The 17379-nt window shown below is 59.2% G+C and overlaps 1 protein-coding gene across 2 annotated transcripts in view; it reads left to right on the forward strand.

Moving 5' to 3' along the window:
• Positions 1-17379, forward strand: part of SYT2 (synaptotagmin 2) — an 81367-nt gene that overhangs the window by 11818 nt on the left and 52170 nt on the right. The window contains exon 1 of one of the 2 annotated variants that reach the window (XM_043924115.1): positions 1160-1172. The exons of the other annotated variant lie outside the window; for it this stretch is intronic. The gene's annotated coding sequence lies outside the window, so the exon portion shown is untranslated. Of the gene's footprint in view, positions 1-1159; positions 1173-17379 lie in introns of those variants that run through there. 2 annotated transcript variants of the gene reach the window in all.

Consider the following 17379-nt stretch of genomic DNA (forward strand, 5'->3'; position numbering starts at 1 on the left):
CTCCAAAACTGATCACCCACACCCTCCCGGCTTCCTGTCCAGGGCACATGGCTGGGCCAAAGGTCTAACGTTCATCCCTCGAGTTATGAGAGACAGCTCAGCTGCCACCCTCCTCAAGGGGCCACTAGGACCCTCCAGGATTTACCTAGCAAAAGCAAGAACCCAGGCCGCACTCAGGCCACCTGCTGTCTCCCCTTGGGTGCCCCTCCCCTCACACTGCACTCAGAGATGCCAGGGGCCTGCTTGGGGTCCCTGTCACCCAGGCCTCCCCTCCCTGGCCCCTCCCCCAGACTGTGTCGGGCAGAGCTTCCCCGTGACATTCACACCAGGTGGTCCACTGCCTTCCTCCCCGATGGGCAGGACCAGATCCAAGAGTGGAGTGTGCACGTCTTGGCAGACAAGATCGGTGTCCATGTGTGGACAGTTCTTGTGGCAGGAAAGGAGGCCTGGGGCTTCCCTCTGGCACCGGGAGAGCTTGTTGCTCAGGTCCAGTCTGGAAAACTAGTGCCAAACAGGGAGATGGTTCTGGGGAACGCGGCCAGGCTGGGGGAGCAAGCTGGGGCCTCTGCCTCACTGTGGGAGCTCCAGGCTCTGCCCTAAACCTGTTCCCCATCTCATCCCCTCCGGGCCCCCGTGAACAACAGTGAATCCATGAAGCCTGACTGTAGCCCACTCTCAGGAAGACAGGTCAGCAAGGACTTGGGCTTGTTGGGTGTAAACCAGCGTCCTGTTTGGCACTGGTCCCTGGAAGATGCTGAATGACTGTTGACCGGATGAATGCTGGGCTGGGGGCCCTGTCTGCGGGCACTCAGCTGCATGCTGTTGGAGGGACCCTGGTGCCCGGCAGGCTGGGTCCTGAGGGCCTGTCCTCTTTGTCTGCAAGAGTCCAGGGTTCTGTGACCTCTCCTTGGGGAAGGCACCTTCAGGAAGAGGCTGGGGCTGCATTGGCAGTGGCATCTTTCTGGGGACACGGAGCTTGGGACATTCTGCCCAGACGCGTCTGCCACCAGACATGCCTGTCGACCTTGGTAGAGAGCAGGTCTGTGAGCTTCTCGATTCTTGGAAATCCTTGTCAGGAGGCTCCCGAGTGCTGGCCTCAGCGTGGCCAGTGCCTTGCTGGCCATCTGTTCAGCAGGGTGACAGCCATCTGGATACAGTGTCACTTTGCAGAGGTGGGCGTCCATGGGACCCCGGGGGGAAGAGACCACTGACTGCCGTTAGGGGGACGGGAGGTGGGGTGGCTGTGGGTCCCCGCTCCAGCTGCTCCCATGCTGTGTGCCTGGCTCTGCCCTGACGGGGATGAATAATTGATGGTGACTAATGGATCGTCGCTGCTGCATGAGATACTGCGCGGGGACCAAGCAGGCTTGTGTAATCAGATGCTCTGCTGCCCTCCCAGTGGGTGTGGGTCTCCCGGCTTCCCTTGACTCTCAGAACCCTGGGGTGGAGGGTGCTTCCCAGAGCGAAGGGGGCCTCTTTCTCAGGGTGAACTTTCTGGGGGAGGGGCAGGGCCCTCAGTCCTTAATTCTGGGGTTTGGGCTTGCCTGTTTTGCGGGGTGTCTCTACTGCCCGACATTCGGAATGCTGGTGAACTTCCAGGGGAGGCAGCAGGCAGCCCTGGGGTGTCCAAGAGGCAGTGGGACAGTGATGGTGGACAGGGGGACACATGCCTGCCCCCCGATTCTTAGAACAGTCTTGGAGGGTGGACTCATCTCACCGACGAGGAAGGACTCTCGGAGGAGTGAGGTGATGTGCCTGAGGTCCTGGGTCTCGTGGGTGGTAAATGATGTCACCGGGACCCCAGGCTAGAATTACAGCCACAGCAGCTGTGCACTGAGAAGGCTGGCTGGCCCCCCTGGGGGATGGGAGGATGGGAATGTGTGTGTGTGTGTGTGTCGGCTTGTGTCTGCTGGCTCATCCCTGCATGTGTGATGAGGGGTCTGCACTAGTCTTTCCCGCCATCACCTGCCCCGGCCTCCCTGACCTCTGCAGGGTGGGAGTGCTCAGGGAGGCCGGGGACGGGATTCACTTAGGGGACTGGCTCCCAGGTGGGGATGGAGGGGTAGCTACCCCGCCACCCCCGGCTTGGGTGGTGCCTGCCCCCTCGGAGCCGCTCCCGGGAGCGTTTATCCCTCCACGGACTTGCCGGCCACAACCAGAGCCTGCACATCCCGCGTCCCGTGTGGTCCTCCCTCTGCCACCCTGCCCGGGGCTCCATCACCTCCAGAGGTGGGCGAGGGGCTGCCTGAGGACCTGCTTCAGGCACAGGCCACTGGACCGCACTCACAAGTTCTGCAAGACCCTGGGAGATGGGCTGGTTCCTCCGACTGTTTCCACGTCTTGCAAACTCCTTCCAGGGTCAGGAAGGGTTCCAGCCCCAGGCCCCCTGCCACTGCCATCTGGTCAGTCTGCACGTCTTCCCTGCAAGTTCTCCTGTAACACCAGGGGTAGGGGGGCCACACATGGTGCTTGCTTAACAGAGTGGAAAATGGGATTCAGGATTTGGGTGAAGTGCCAGGTGCCTTGGTAGCTCTCTCCAGGAAGCAGCAGAAGGTCCCCCAGGAGTGGCCCCTGCTCATGCCTGTGTCCTCTGTGAGTGTCCTCTGTGAGAGTGTCCTCTGTGAGGAGAGTCCTCTGTGAGTGTCCTCTGTGAGGAGAGTCCTCTGTGAGAGTGTCCTCTGTGAGAGTGTCCTCTGTGAGGAGAGTCCTCTGTGAGAGTCCTCTATGAGGAGAGTCCTCTGTGAGAGTGTCCTCTGTGAGTGTCCTCTGTGAGAGTGTCCTCTGTGAGTGTCCTCTGTGGGAGTGTCCTCTGTGAGGAGAGTCCTCTGTGAGTGTCCTCTGTGAGGAAAGTCCTCCGTGAGAGTGTCCTCTGTGAGAGTCCTCTGTGAGTGTCCTCTGTGAGAGTCCTCTGTGAGGAGAGTCCTCTGTGAGAGTGTCCTCTGTGAGTGTCCTCTGTGGGAGTGTCCTCTGTGAGGAGAGTCCTCTGTGAGTGTCCTCTGTGAGGAAAGTCCTCCGTGAGAGTGTCCTCTGTGAGAGTCCTCTGTGAGTGTCCTCTGTGAGATTCCTCTGTGAGAGTGTCCTCTGTGAGTGTCCTCTGTGAGGAGAGTCCTCTGTGAGAGTGTCCTCTGTGAGTGTCCTCTGTGAGTGTCCTCTGTTAGAGTCCTCTGTGAGTGTCCTCTGTGAGTGTCCTCTGTGAGAGTCCTCTGTGAGAGTGTCCTCTGTGAGTGTCCTCTGTGAGAGTCCTCTGTGAGAGTGTCCTCTGTGAGTGTCCTCTGTGAGGCGAGTCCTCTGTGAGAGTCCTCTGTGAGTGTCCTCTGTGAGAGTCCTCTGTGAGAGTGTCCTCTGTGAGTGTCCTCTGTGAGAGTCCTCTGTGGGAGTGTCCTCTGTGAGGACAGTCCTCTGTGAGAGTGTCCTCTGTGAGTGTCCTCTGTGAGAGTCCTCTGTGAGAGTGTCCTCTGTGAGTGTCCTCTGTGAGAGTGTCCTCTGTGAGTGTCCTCTGTGAGAGTCCTCTGTGAGAGTGTCCTCTGTGAGTGTCCTCTGTGAGGAGAGTCCTCTGTGAGAGTCCTCTGTGAGAGTCCTCTGTGAGAGAGTCCTCTGTGAGTGTCCTCTGTGAGAGAGTCCTCTGTGAGGAGAGTCCTCTGTGAGTGTCCTCTGTGAGTGTCCTCTGTGAGGAGAGTCCTCTGTGAGAGTGTCCTCTGTGAGTGTCCCCTGTGAGGAGAGTCCTCTGTGAGTGTCCTCTGTGAGAGAGTCCTCTGTGAGAGTGTCCTCTGTGAGTGTCCCCTGTGAGGAGAGTCCTCTGTGAGAGTGTCCTCTGTGAGGAGAGTCATCTGTGAGTGTCCTCTGTGAGGAGAGTCCTCTGTGAGAGTGTCCTCTGTGAGTGTCCCCTGTGAGGAGAGTCCTCTGTGAGAGTGTCCTCTGTGAGGAGAGTCATCTGTGAGTGTCCTCTGTGAGAGAGTCCTCTGTGAGAGTGTCCTCCATGTGAATGTCCTCTGTGAATGTTATAATAACAGGGCCATCCTCACTGGTGCCAGGCCCGGAGGAGGAAGGTGCAGGCCGTGCAGGAGCCCACTTTACAGATGGGTTGACCGAGGCTCACCGCAGCGTGCCTGAGTTCACGTTGCAGGCGGCGGCGGGGGTGGGGATGCACCTTGGTGTCCAGCCCAAGTCCAGGCCCCGGGTCTGGGGGCCACAGTCAGGAGCTCATCCCACGACGGTCCTCTGTCTGCCAGCCTCTGCCGCAGAGGAGGGGCGCTGCCCTCCATGAACATCCCCTCAGCCTTCTTCCAGTTTCAGCTTCAGTTCCAGGTTCTCTGCAGAGGACTAGCCATATAGGCGGGCACGGGGTGGGGGATGGGGAAAAAAGGACCCCAAAGGGAAAGGCTAATCGCATGGAAAAGATCTGTCCTTTAAAAACAGCCCTCCCTGTCTGAGCAGCCAGGCCAGAGAGTCACACCCTCCGCTCGCCCCAGCATCCAGTGGGGCAGCCCCCGCAGACCCTTCTCTGCCCAGCAATCCCTCAGCCCCCAGCCCTGCTGACGGTCCCCTGGGGATAGGCTCTGGGCTCCTCTCAGGCGGGAGGCGGGAGGGCACAGCACCCCCATGGGGGCTGTTGGGTTGGGGCCACCTGCAGGACGCAGCTGCGGGGCCTTGCGAGCCTCACTCACTCACTCTCTGGCTGCCGTGTTGTGGGGGGCTGGGTGCAGACGCTCATAGCCGGGCCCCGCGCTCCACCAGCTCATGGAGGGTGTGCTGGGATAGACTCGAGGATTCTCCGGAGGGGGTCGTCAGGAGGGTGTGCTCCGGATAGACAGAGGGACCAGGGAGTCTCGGGTGAAGACTCGGGGGGCCGGGGGGCTGTGGGGAGCAGAAGGACAGGGGTGTGAGGGGCCGTGTGCAGGTGAGGAGCTGGCCCCCGGCCATGTGGGGCTCCCCCCCGCATGCCGGGGTGTGGAGAGTGGCAGGGTGTGGGGGCAGAGAGCTCAGGCTGGCAGAGAGGGGGCGGTGGCCCTCGAGGTGATGGGGGGCTCTGTCTGCCCCCCAGCAGAGTGTTTGAAGTGGGTTTCGGGACAGCTTGCCCTCGGCTCCCTGGGGGACCTGGGAGTGGGGAGCCCCCACCCCAGACTGCCACCCCCTTCTCTCGGGCTGTTGGAGACCCAGGCAGCAAGCCTTCACCCTCCCAGAGGGAGAAGGTGTCTGTTTCCCGAGACCCTGTCCTTGGAGGTTAGGACGGGAGGTGGGGTCACAAGGATGAGCTCCGAGTCTGAACTGCTGAACCACCAGGATGGTCCCTGCCACCCGCTTTTTTAACTTATGTGTTCCAGCCCTGACGCTGACCCCAACCTCTCTTTTTGGTCAGGTTTTTGCTTCTTATTTAGTATGTGTTTACTTGTTTGGCTCCGCTGGGTCTTGTTGCAGCACGTGGGCCTTTTGATTTGAATCTTTGGCACGCGGGATCTTCAGTTATGGCACGTGAACTCATAGTTGTGACAGTGGGCTCTAGTTCCGCGAGCAGGGATCCAGCCCGGGCCCCCTGCATGGGAGCGCCGAGCCTTGCCCCTGGACCACCAGGGAAGTCCTATTGCCATCGACTTCTCTCCCAGACAGAGCGGCACCTTGCCCTTTCTGGAGGTTTGTTAAAGTGCTCAGGGACCCAGGCCTACCGCCTGCCCCGGGAGGACCCTTACATGTGGCGCCCTTTGTTTCTGGCTGCAGGTTTTCCTTCTCCTCTTGACTCCGTCCACCCTACCTGTGGGCCCAGGCCAGCTACACCTGGACGTCAGGAGGCCGCTGCTGCCCTCCGACTCTGCGCCCGGTTGCTTGGTCTCCATTGTTCTCGTTTTCTGCAGTTTCTCTCTGCTACGTCTAGATGCACATTTACTATTTCTGCTTGGGATTTGCTGGGTTCTTGAATCTGTGGGTTGATGTCTTTTCTCAGCCCTAAATATCCTTTTCCGTCTTTCTGTCCTTTTTTCCTTGCTGTGACTCCAGCCCAGGCCTTGTCGTCTTCTCGTTTTTTTGCCCTTTCTTCTGCATGTGTGAGTGCTCAGGTGGGCCCCCTCTCCTGCTCTGTCTCCGGGTCCCTTCATTTCCTCCTTGGCTGCGTCACCCACAGTGGGGCCTGTCCCCTGGTCTTATCATGTTTATCAGCGACAGGCTTCACGTTCACGCCAGCCCTGCAGATTCTCATCCTGCTCCCCGTGGGTCTCCTGCCCCCTGCCCTCCCTGGTCGCGCACACTCACAGCATCCTGTTTCCTTCTGGCCCAAGCTTTAGTTTCGGGCCAAGCATCAAGTGTGACATGCCCTGGGCTCTCTCCCCCCGGAGACGATTTGCATTTGCTCCGGCAGGCGCTCGGGGCATTCCTCGAGCAGGTGACTTCATTGAAGTTCAAGGCTTGGGTTTCTGTCACCAGAGCTGAAAGGTAAGGCCAGAAGTCCATCCAGCCCATGCTGAAACGCACGTCCGTGATGGGACCAGGGTTTAGAACAACAGGCAGTTTCTGTCAAAGTCTCTTCCAGGTGGGCCCCACCGCAGGGGGCCGCTCAGCTCTTCCTCCCACGGTGTGGACGCCCTCAGGACAAACAAGCCTACCCTGGACTCCCGCCGCCAGACCGCGGCCCGGTGTCTCCTTCCTGGGTTTCAGACGCTTTAAGGTGACCATTGGGGGGCATGGCGCTTTCCCCACCGTCCTCTAGGGGGCTGGTCTGAGCTGCCTGGTTTCCCTTTTCTGAGAGGGGGTCTCCCTGTCTCGTCTGTGCACATGTGGCTGCCTCGGCCTGATGCCTGCCCTGGCTCTGGTCGAGGGCTCGGATGGACGGCGTGGGGATGGGGCACAGGGGAATTGAGGGTGAGGCCCCAGGCTGGGCCGCTCTGACTGCTCCTCCAGACCAGGCCGTGGCCATGGACGTGACTGGTCACTGGCCCTGACTGGACTCGCCCGGGCCGCTCTGCCTGCGTGGAAGCCTTGGGTGGTGCGCGTGGGCTCAGGCGGGGTGCGGAAGAGCGTGACTGAGCCAGCCTCCATGCCCCATGTTGCACTGTGGCTGCGTGACCTGTCGAGGGCCTGTGTTGACCAGAGACACGGGCGCTGGACAACTGGGATGAAAGTTAATACAGATCTGAGACTCGGGGCACCAGCGTGCCCCCCTTCACTTGCTTCCTCAGCACTGCCTCAGACGGAGCGGAGAGGGGTTAAGGCACGTGGCGTGTCCCCCCGCCCCTGCGTTGTTCAAGCCAGACATGCCCTTTTGGATGCTGGAAGTGCTTCGGTCTGGGAGCATGGTAATTAATCCTGGTGGGAGCTTCATTAATCTTGATTTGGTGGCCAGTGTAGCCACGCCACCTCCTGCATGGAAGCTCATCCTTCTCGGTGATGGCAGTGGGGGGTGGGAGGCTTGGGTTCTCCCCTGCAGGGTTTCAGGAGCCTCCCCGACCAGGTGCCGCCAGAGGCTCCCTGGTGTCAGTGGAATTGGGCCCAAGAGCATCTCTGTCTCCTGCAACCTGCCCGTCTGGGTCCAGGGGTAATGGCACCCCGGACCCCTTCATCTGCCCCAGGGCCATGAGGCTGCATCCTAAGTCCCCACTGTGACCCCAGCTCCCTCCTCCCAGCGCGGGGCCCTCACTGGTGATTATGGGCAGCCAGGGGCTTGAGGTGGAGGACGGGGGTGACCGCTGACCACAGTCTTCCTTTTGGGTGAAGAGTGTTCTGAAGTTAGCTGGCGGTGCTGTCTGCACACCTCTGACCTGGGGCTGCGCCGGGCGACTGGTGCTGTCCTTCTGCCTTCTCGTGGGTCGGGGCACCTCTACACACTGTGACCCTGAGACCCCCTCCCCTCACGCCCAGGCCGCCCCTACTCCCACCCAGGGAGCTTAGACCAGAGAGATTCGCTTACACCCCGGGCACCGTCTCTGCACTTGTGTGAGACACACCCTGAATTTATCAACCACTTCCACAGATGTTATCAGCCTGCTTACCCCGCACCACAGCCGTGAGTTTTAGATCACATTAAGAGAAAGTTTTACAGCCTCTTAGGAGTTTCAGCCACACTGTGTGTGTGTCAGAGTGTGCAGTGCATGTGTGTCAGGAGGAGAGTGTGCAGGCATTTACTTACACGTGTTTGTGGATACGTGTGCACTGTTGCTGGCCCTGAGGACCCTGGAACCCCTGTCCCAGGGACCCCGGACCCGGCCTCTGTGCTGCTCGTGCTGGGCTGTCCACCTGTCCACGGGGGCGGGACCCTGGCAGCGTGCGAGGGGCTGCCGTGTACTCAGGGCACCCCGAGGGGCTTCTTGAGAAAGTGTGAGCTAAAGTGTCGGCGCCTGTCTCTGGCCAGACCCGTGTTCACACACACACGCTCACCGTGCCAGTCTCCTGCTGCTTTCAGACCCACTCCACGCCTGCCCTCTGCTCGGCTCCGCAGGCTGAGAACTCCATCTCCCGGCCCCTTTACCAGCTGGGATCTGGGCAGGTTCAGCCCCAAGGCAGGCACTGGCGAGACTGGAGGCCTGTCTCCCTTTGCCCAGGAGGCCGCTCTGGCAGCCCCGTGTGTCTTCCGTAGCTCTGCTTCCTAACAGGCTCAGACTCTGGTCCTCAGGGACACCCCGCCCCCCACCCGTCTGCCAGCCCAGGGAGCTGTGGTTTCCTGCTAGCACCCCTCTGCCCTGGGGGCCCTCCCCCGTTTGGCCCCTGCCCTCGCACAGTCCCGCCTCCTGGTATTAAGTGTGAGACAGAAGGAAGGTGCAGATGCCAGGGAGGCCTGGGCCATCGGCTTGCTCCGCGGGCCTGTCTGCCCTAGTTTCCTCGGTGGGAAATTTCCTGGTGGAGAGAATTTTACCATTTCCCCAGCAGATTGGACTAGATTCTGCTGAAACGGGCAGTCGAGCTGTCGGATCACTGGGGAGACTCAAGTTAAATGAGCTGTTTGGCATCCTGAGGATGAGGGATCATGTAACCTTTTTTCCTATTGAGAGCTGCTGACTAAATGACTTATTTTAGTGAGCTCTTTAAAGAAACAAACCGTGCCCCATTTATCTGCTTCTTAATTTAGGAATTGTGATCAAAAAAGTCGATTGAGTAAGCACAACAAATAATAAAAATATAAACTTGGACTAATGACCAGTTAATGTGGAAAGACAGGACAAGGGATGGGGTGAAGGGCGTGAAGATGACGGGAAGGGGAACAGCAGGGGCGGGAATGTCTGGGGGCTCAGAGAGCCTGGCTGGACTGTTTCTCTCACCACCACAGAAGGGGGCTCTCCCTGGCCTGTGGGTTTCTGCTGCTGCTGATCACTGACCATCCACCGAGCACCCAACCTGAGGATGGTTCTATCACTCGTCACTGCCGTGTCAGCCAGCGCTGCTGCTGCTGAGTCACGTCAGCTCTGTGAATGCTGACTAAATACTTGCTCTGTGCCAGGCCCTGGGTTAGGAGGAGGACTAGAGTCAGCCGGCGGCTCAGGGGCTTCCAGCCCAGGTGGGATGGGGGCCACATATGAGGGCAGAGGTAAGTGAGGAGCCTGGAGGCACAGCAGGAGATGCACCAACCCAGGTGAGGCTTTCTGAGCCGAATCCCGAAAGTGCATCCCACCTAGGAGAGCAGGGGGAGGGTTCCAGGCAAAGGAGATGGCAGGTGCAAAGGCCCAGAGGTGAGCAAGAGAGCCTGTGTCTGAAGCGTTATAAGACGTTGAGGAAGCGGCAGTGTAGAGGGGACACAGCTGTGGCTGGGCCGGTGGTGCTGGGAAGGAGAGTTGGGGTGAACAGGAGATGAGCGGGTCATGGTAGAAATCAAAACTGTGTCCAATGAAGCCTCAAGATTCAGCCATCAGTTTATAAGAACTACATGACAAAGCTACAGTAATCAAAACAGTATGAAACAGGCATTAAAACAAACACACAGACACACAGATCAATGATGCAGAACAGAGAGTGAACCCAGATATAAATTCACACATCTTTGGTCAATTGATTTATGACAAAGGAGCCAAGAGTATACAAAAGGGAAGGGATAGTCTCTTCAACAAATGGTGCTAGAAAAACTGAGTGCTTATCTTGCACCATATACTGAAGTCAATTCAAAATAGATTTGAACATAACACCTGAATCCTAGACAAAAACATTAGAGAATACAAGGGCAAAGCTTGAGATAATGAGGGAAGTTTGAATGTGGAACTATTACCAGGTGTGATATGGCCAGCTAGTCACATACAGTTTTAAAATTTTATTTTATATTGGAATATAGCTGATTAGCAATATTGTGTTTCAGGTGTATAGTAAAATGATCCAGTTATACATGTACATGTAATTATTCTTTTTCAAGTTCTTTCCCCACTTGGTTATTACAGATCATTGAGCAGAGTTCCCTGTGCTGCACAGTGGGTCCTTGCTGGTTATCTGCTTCATATAGAGCAGCGTGTACATGTCCATCCCTGACTCCCAGTCTATCCCTCCCCCCACACTGTCCCCCTGGTGACCATAAGTTCATTGATCTATCTATCTATCTATCTATCTATATATATATATATATATATATATATATTTAAAAGACGTTTTAGTTAGAGGCCTTCTCTTATACTGAAGTATTTATGGGGAAAATGACATGTTATCTGGACTCACTTCAAAATGCTCCTGCCCCCAACAAAGGAGAGCATGAGGGATCTAGGCAAACAGGACTGCAAACTGTTCGTAAATGTTGGGGCCAGGGCCCAAGCGCAGGAGGCCCTTCTTTCTGCTTTTTCATGGGTTTGGTAATACCCACAGTGGAACGTGTCTGTAAGAAGTTGACCCTGTTTTGAAGTGGAGCCAACAGAAGCCCATGGTGTTGTGAGCAGGCTCAGGGGTCCTGTGGAGGATCCATTTGGAGGCAGAGCTGGGGCGCTCACTGGGAAGAATTGTGTTTCCTGCCAAAGCTGATGCCCCTCGTCCTGGGGCAGAGGCTGCCTGCGCTCTGTCTCTCGGTGACCATGTGAATGAGCTGAGGAGGACCATCCATCTCTCCAGATAGCTCCTTCTCCTGGCCAGCTGGGGCAGCCTTGGCGGCCCCTTCCTGCCACCTCCTGGACGGGGTGGGTGGAGGCTGCCAGCCTGAACCTGCCCTTGGGGTTTGGAGCTGAGGGTTCCCAAGGGCTTATGGCCCCCTAGGGCCATCACTTCCTTGGCCTTTTTCTGACAAGGGGGACTTTGCACATGCCAACCTTGGCACCTAGCACTTTGCCTGGTAGAGAGTAGTCTTGCAGAAGTACTGAATGAGTGAGTGAATGAATGAGCAAGTGAACGGAATGAATGAGTTAATGAATGAGTGGGTAAACGAATGAGTGACTGAATGAGTGAATGAATGAATGAGTGAATGAATGAGTGAGTGAATGAATGAGGGAGGGAATGAGGGAGTGAACAAATGAGTGAGGGAATGAGGGAGGGAATGAATAAGTGATGAGTGAATGAGTTAATGAATGAGTGAGTGAACAAATGAATGAGTGAATAAGCAAATGAAGGAATGAGTGAATGAAGGAGTTAATGAATGAGGGAGTGAACGAGTGAGTGAATGAACAAGTGAGTGAGGGAGGGAACAAGTGAGTGAGGGAGGGAATGAGTGAATGAGTGAATGAATGAATGAGGGAGGAAATGAATGAATGAGGGGGTGAATGTGTGAGTGGGTGAGTGAATGAATGAATGAGGGAGGGAATGAATGAATGAGGGGGTGAAAGTGTGAGTGGGTGAGTGAATGAATGAGGGAGGGAATGAATGAAGGAGTGAGTGAATGAATGAAAGAGGGTGTGAATGAATGAATGAGGGGTGAACAAGTGGGTGAATGAATGAATGAGGGTGTGAATGAATGAATGAGGGGTGAACGAGTGGGTGAATGAATGAATGAGGGTGGGAATGAATGAATGAAGGGGTGAACGTGTGAGTGGGTGAGTGAATGAGGGAGGGAATGAATGAAGGAGTGAATGAATGAATGAGGGAGGGAATGAGGGAGTGAATGAATGAATGAGGGTAGGAATGAATGAATGAGTGAGTGAATGAATGAATGAGGGCAGGAATGAATGAGGGCAGGAATGAATGAGGGGGTGAACGAGTGAGTGAATGAGTGAGTGAGCTGATGAGTCAGTCGATAAAGGATTACATGGTCCCCAGGGTGAGGGTTTTGTTTGGCCCATCGCCTGACAGACCCCCCAGAAGGTGTCTGGGGCCGAGTGGGGGCTAGTGACCTGAGGACCGAGGGTGGGAAGGGGTGAGCCGCGGCGGGAAGTCCTGCTCTGGAGTGCTTGTGGCAGAGAGGGGTGAGGCCGCTGCCTCACCGGGGCCACTGAGCACCGGGCCCACCCACACGCTGCGGCCCACGGGCACGGGGCCCCCTCTGCTTCTCAGGATGCGGTGAGCCCCGGGGTGCCTGAACTGAACCTACTGACCCGGAGTCTCTGGGGCTGGCCCTGGGGCTCTGCACTCTACAGCGCTTCCAGGAGAGACTTCATGCACTTAGGATCCAGGAGGTGTTTGGCCGAGGCTGCGGGTGGGGGCTCCCGGCAGTTGCAGTGAACAGACTCTAGGCCGGGGCCCCTTGCTGCACCCTGTGAGCTGTGGCCCATGGCCTCCCATTCCTGGTGAGGAGACAGGCCCGGGGTCGGTGCAGACACCCTGGGACCCCAGCCGGAAGGCGGCAGAGTTGGGACCACGGCCTGGACTCAGCATTACCCTGCCTACAGGGTTCCCTCCACCTCCCGGTGGGTGTCCCCCTGACCACTGACCTGACCCCCTTCCTGCCCTGAGCTCAGGCAGAGAGCGGTCCCTGGGTCCACAGCCTGTGCCCCAGTGGAAACGCCGTGTGCAGGGTGGTATCTCCCAGGCTGAGGGCTGGCTTATTTTCATCTAAAGGCCTCCTGCCATTTGGGCCTGGGGACCCCTCCCGCCGGGCCTGGAGCCTGGTGGCAGTAGGGGAGCCCCGACCTCCTAGCCTCGAGTGCCGCATCACCGGCTGTCACCTGCACGCAGATGGCAGACTGGCAGCCCGTCCCCCGGACTGGGCCAGCCTGACCCCGCTCTGTCCTGGCTGCCCCCGAGCTAGAGCCACCTGTGCCCGAGAGACAGGACGCTGCCGCCCCTCCGGTGAGGGCGCGGACCTGGGGGTACTGGTGGCCACCTGCGCTGGCCAGGACCTTTCCTCTGCTGGCCTTGGGCTCTCTGCCCTGGGGAGAAGGTGTGGTCTCCAGCGGCCTGGGTCAGGCTTTCTTTCCCTAGCTGATTGAGTTCGTTCCTTTCTAATTGGAAAGGCAGAGTTAGAGCAAAAAGTTCCCTGGAAATGAGACCCAAGAACAGAAGGGCACCAAGGCAGAGTGTCCCTTCCCCCGGAGACCCCTGCAGCAGCATCTGATGCAGCAAAGGGGGACACTGTCATCTACTCTCCCCCAAAGAAGCTCCTTCAGAGAGAGGAGGGTGGGTGAGGTTGAGCCCCTTTGGTCTGAAGGCGTCTCTTCTTGGCGATGGAGACTCAGCCAGAGGCTTGGGGTCGGGGTCGGCGCTGAGCGATGCTCCAGCCACGGATGCTGTGGTGTCCCCCCAGGCTGCACCCCAGGACCGGAGCCAAGGGCAGGGCTGCTCAGGGGCGGGAGGAGGGCCGGCTGCCAGGTCCCTGAATCAGAAGGGTGGACGTCCCAGGCCGCCTGGCCACCCCTTTCTAGAAGCATTTGGCTGCGCTTTTCCCTGGGAAATGCGGACTTATAGGAAAAAAAAACTAACAAAAACCCCAGCACTGCATTGCAGAGCCGCTGCGCTGTGCCGGCGCTCCCGCAGTCAGGCCGTAGGCACGTCTGCCCCGGGGCCGGAGCCGGGGAACAGGGTCCCGGCCCCACGCCAGGGCGGGGAAGGACCTGAGGGGCAGGGGCGTCTCCACCGCCTCCACTTCCTGCCCGGGTGTGTCCATCCTCGAGGGCGCGGTTACCTGATACCTGCCCCTTTACCCGAGTCTCCATCCTCATCATTTCCCCTCCTTCTCCCTCAGAAGGGACCGGCATCCTCAACTGTTCACCCACTGCCAGCCCCCCAGGTCCCGAGGACCACTGGAGCTGAAGGGGCCACGTGGTCACCCAGACCCCACTTATCAGACCAGCAGGGCCCCCAGGCCCCTGGCAGAGACCTGACCCGCCCAGCCAGTCCGGGAGGGGCGCCGAGCAGGTCTGGAGCAGAGCCAGGCTGGGCTGGCTGCTGCAGGCGGCTGTGGGGAGGGGCAGCCGGACCCCAGCGCCACATGTGGGGTCAGCCGGACAGCCCCCTCCCTAGCTTTCTCAGAGCCCTGTGCCCCCCACCCTGCAGAGAGGAAGCCCTCCCCCAGCCACTGGCTGGCCCAGAGCCCAGACTGTGTGAGGGCTGTCCTCTGCTCCTCGTCTGGGGCACCTCCCCCACACTGGGAGCCAGCGCTGGTCAGCTCCAAGTGGGGTGGGCCCTCCAGGGTTCCTGCATCCTGGCGTCGGCTGCCTGCTCCCCTCCCCGACCCCTCCCAGGGTCCGTGGTCACCTGGCCCCCGGCGAGAGGGCAGCCCTGGGAAGCGGGCTCCGGCTCGCCTGCAGGGAGTCATGGGGGCAGAAAGATGCCCCCTGATCCTGGGCGTCTCTGCTGGAGGCTGCCTCTGGGACCCTCTCAAGGTTCCCGGGGGGTCGGGACGAGCTCTCCTTGAGCTGGGCCTGCTGCGCCAGTGGCCACGAAGAGCTGGCCCTGCTCCAGCTCACCCCCGGAGTCAGGGCGAGGCGGCTCACGTTCAGGTGAGTCGTACATCTCTGGACGTCCTGTTTCTAGAAGGACACAGACCGACTGGTCTTGCCCAGAAGAGTGGCCGGGGTGGCAGAGGCTGTGGAAGACCCTGGGACAGGAGTGGACCAGCTGGGACCCAGGCATCGCCGGAGGCTCGCGGCTGCTCTCAGGGAGGGAGAGGGCTGGGCTCCTGGAGGCTGGATGCTCACTGCCGGAGGAAGCCTGGGGAGAAGGAGCCTGGTTAGGACAGGAACCCGCCCTGACTGCTCTTAACAGGGTGTGGACACTGAGAAGCCGGCGGCTGGCTGCCGTGGTGTGAGCAGAGGCAGGTCCATCGGGAGGCAAGTCGGGGTCCCGTGTGGAGGCGGCAGCCAGGTCTCACCTCCTCCCTCTGAGCATGGGCCCCGGACATGAGAAGGGACCTGGGCATGGCGTCTGGCTTTGGAGACACGGATGGGAAGGTCCGCCTCCCGAGGGCTGAGAGGGTCGTGGAAAGACAGCACTCAGTGGGCGGGAGCCCCCTCGGACCTCAGCTGCCAGCGATGTTCCCCATCACCGATGGCTCGTGGGCACTTGACCAGCTGTTGGTTTAGTAACAGATAAAGGAAACTGGGCACCTCTGTGAGTCTCAGATGGAGGAGCTGACCAGGACGGCCTCAGGAAGCGGGGTGCACGCCCGTCTAGGAGGGCTAGCATGCGGGGGTCCAGGGCTCTTCTCACCCGAATGCCAGCCCTCAGCCTCAGCCCCTCCTCTGAGTGGACGCCGCGCACGCCTTCAGCCTGGGCTTCTCTGAGGCCGCCCGTGCCCCCTGCACGTCTCCTCGATGCCCCGCAGGTGACTCGACACCCAGCTTCTGCTCACACCCACCTGCCCGCACCTGGGCTGGCTCTAGGGCTCCCTGCCCCCCCATCAGTGCCCCCGCAGCCCCACATCCACCCTCCACCTGCCTCTGTCCTCCCAGCGCCCGCCAGCGATGGTCGCCTCTTTCCTGGGCCGTGCAGGAGCTGCTCACTCTGCCTGCTGATTTCTGTGCAGCTTCAGGCCTCCACTCAGGCGCTGCTTCCTCCAGGAAGACGCCCTTGATCTTCCTGCCGAGTCCCTCTGGTGGGCCTAGAGCACCCTCCCTCCCCATTCAAAGTTCCGAGTGTATCATACACCATGTGGTTGTACAGGGTCAGGGGGGTGTGTGTGTGTGGTTGTACAGGGTCGGGGGGTGTGTGTGTGTGGTTGTACAGGGTCAGGGGTGTGTGTGTGTGTGGTTGTACAGGGTCAGGGGTGTGTGTGTGTGTGGTTGTACACAGTCAGGGGTGTGTGTGTGTGGTTGTACAGGGTCAGGGGTGTGTGTGTGGTTGTACAGGGTCGGGGGGAGTGTGTGTGTGGTTGTACAGGGTCAGGGGTGTGTGTGTGTGTGGTTGTACAGGGTCAGGGGGGTGTGTGTGTGTGGTTGTACACAGTCAGGGGTGTGTGTGTGTGGTTGTACAGGGTCAGGGGTGTGTGTGTGTGTGGTTGTACAGGGTCAGGGGTGTGTGTGTGGTTGTACAGGGTCAGGGGGGGTGTGTGTGTGGTTGTATAGGGTCAGGGGGGTGTGTGTGTGTGGTTGTACAGGGTCGGGGGGGTGTGTGTGTGGTTGTACAGGGTCAGGGGGGTGAGTGTGTGTGGTTGTACAGGGTCAGGGGTGTGTGTGTGTGTGGTTGTACAGGGTCAGGGGTGTGTGTGTGTGGTTGTACAGGGTCAGGGGTGTGTGTGTGTGTGGTTGTACACAGTCAGGGGTGTGTGTGTGTGGTTGTACACAGTCAGGGGTGTGTGTGTGTGTGGTTGTACACTGTCAGGTCCCTAGGTGGACTGACACTGTGAGGACTCAGCCTTATCCGCTCTCCCTCATCAGGGACCCCCGCCCCCGCCAAGCTCCGAGTCGGACGCGTGAAGTAGGCCGTCCACAGAGGCCGTGGGGGTGAGTGAGCAGGCAGGGGTGAGGGGTTTACGTGAGGAAAGGCTGGAGGGAGACGCCCTGGCCCCTCTGAGGTCGAGGGTTGGGCTCAGTGCAGGCCATGCAGGTGTAGGCGCCTGTCAGGCTTGGCAGAAACCTGGCCCATCGGGGGGCACGGCTGGCCGGCGCGGGGCCTTGTTGGGGGAGTGCGCCTTCCAGGGTCCTGTGCCTGCCGCTGCCGGGCCTGGAGCGATTAGTTATGTTAATTGGCTCATCCATTTGAGCAGCGGCTAAGGCAGTGGGGCCTGAAGACTGGGGAAAGACATTCAATTATTTGCACCGCATCACCCTAATTTCCTCAAGAAGCTTGGCCAAGGAAGAGGTCTGAAAGCCCAATTAATCCACCGTTGGGGCCTGGGGCGAGAGCGGGCGGAGTGGGCCCTCGGGGTCTCGAGCCCGGGCACCACTGGAGACGACGCAGCCCCTCCCTGCCCCTCCATTAAGGACGTGGATTTGGGGGGCTCTGAGGTGTCACCCCAGAGAGAATAACTCGGCCGACATCCAGCAAGTCAGCTCTGGGACAGCCCGCCTCTGTCCCCCCAGCGTCCGGCCCAGCCACTGTTGCCTCTTTCCCGGGTTGTGCAGAAGCTGCTCGCTCTGCCTGGCTGGTTTCTCTGCAGCCCCGGAAGCCAGGTGGAGGGCACAGGGTGGGTGG

Source organism: Cervus elaphus, chromosome 14 (assembly GCF_910594005.1).
Source record: "Cervus elaphus chromosome 14, mCerEla1.1, whole genome shotgun sequence".
In the NCBI taxonomy this organism is placed as follows: Eukaryota; Metazoa; Chordata; class Mammalia; order Artiodactyla; family Cervidae; genus Cervus; species Cervus elaphus.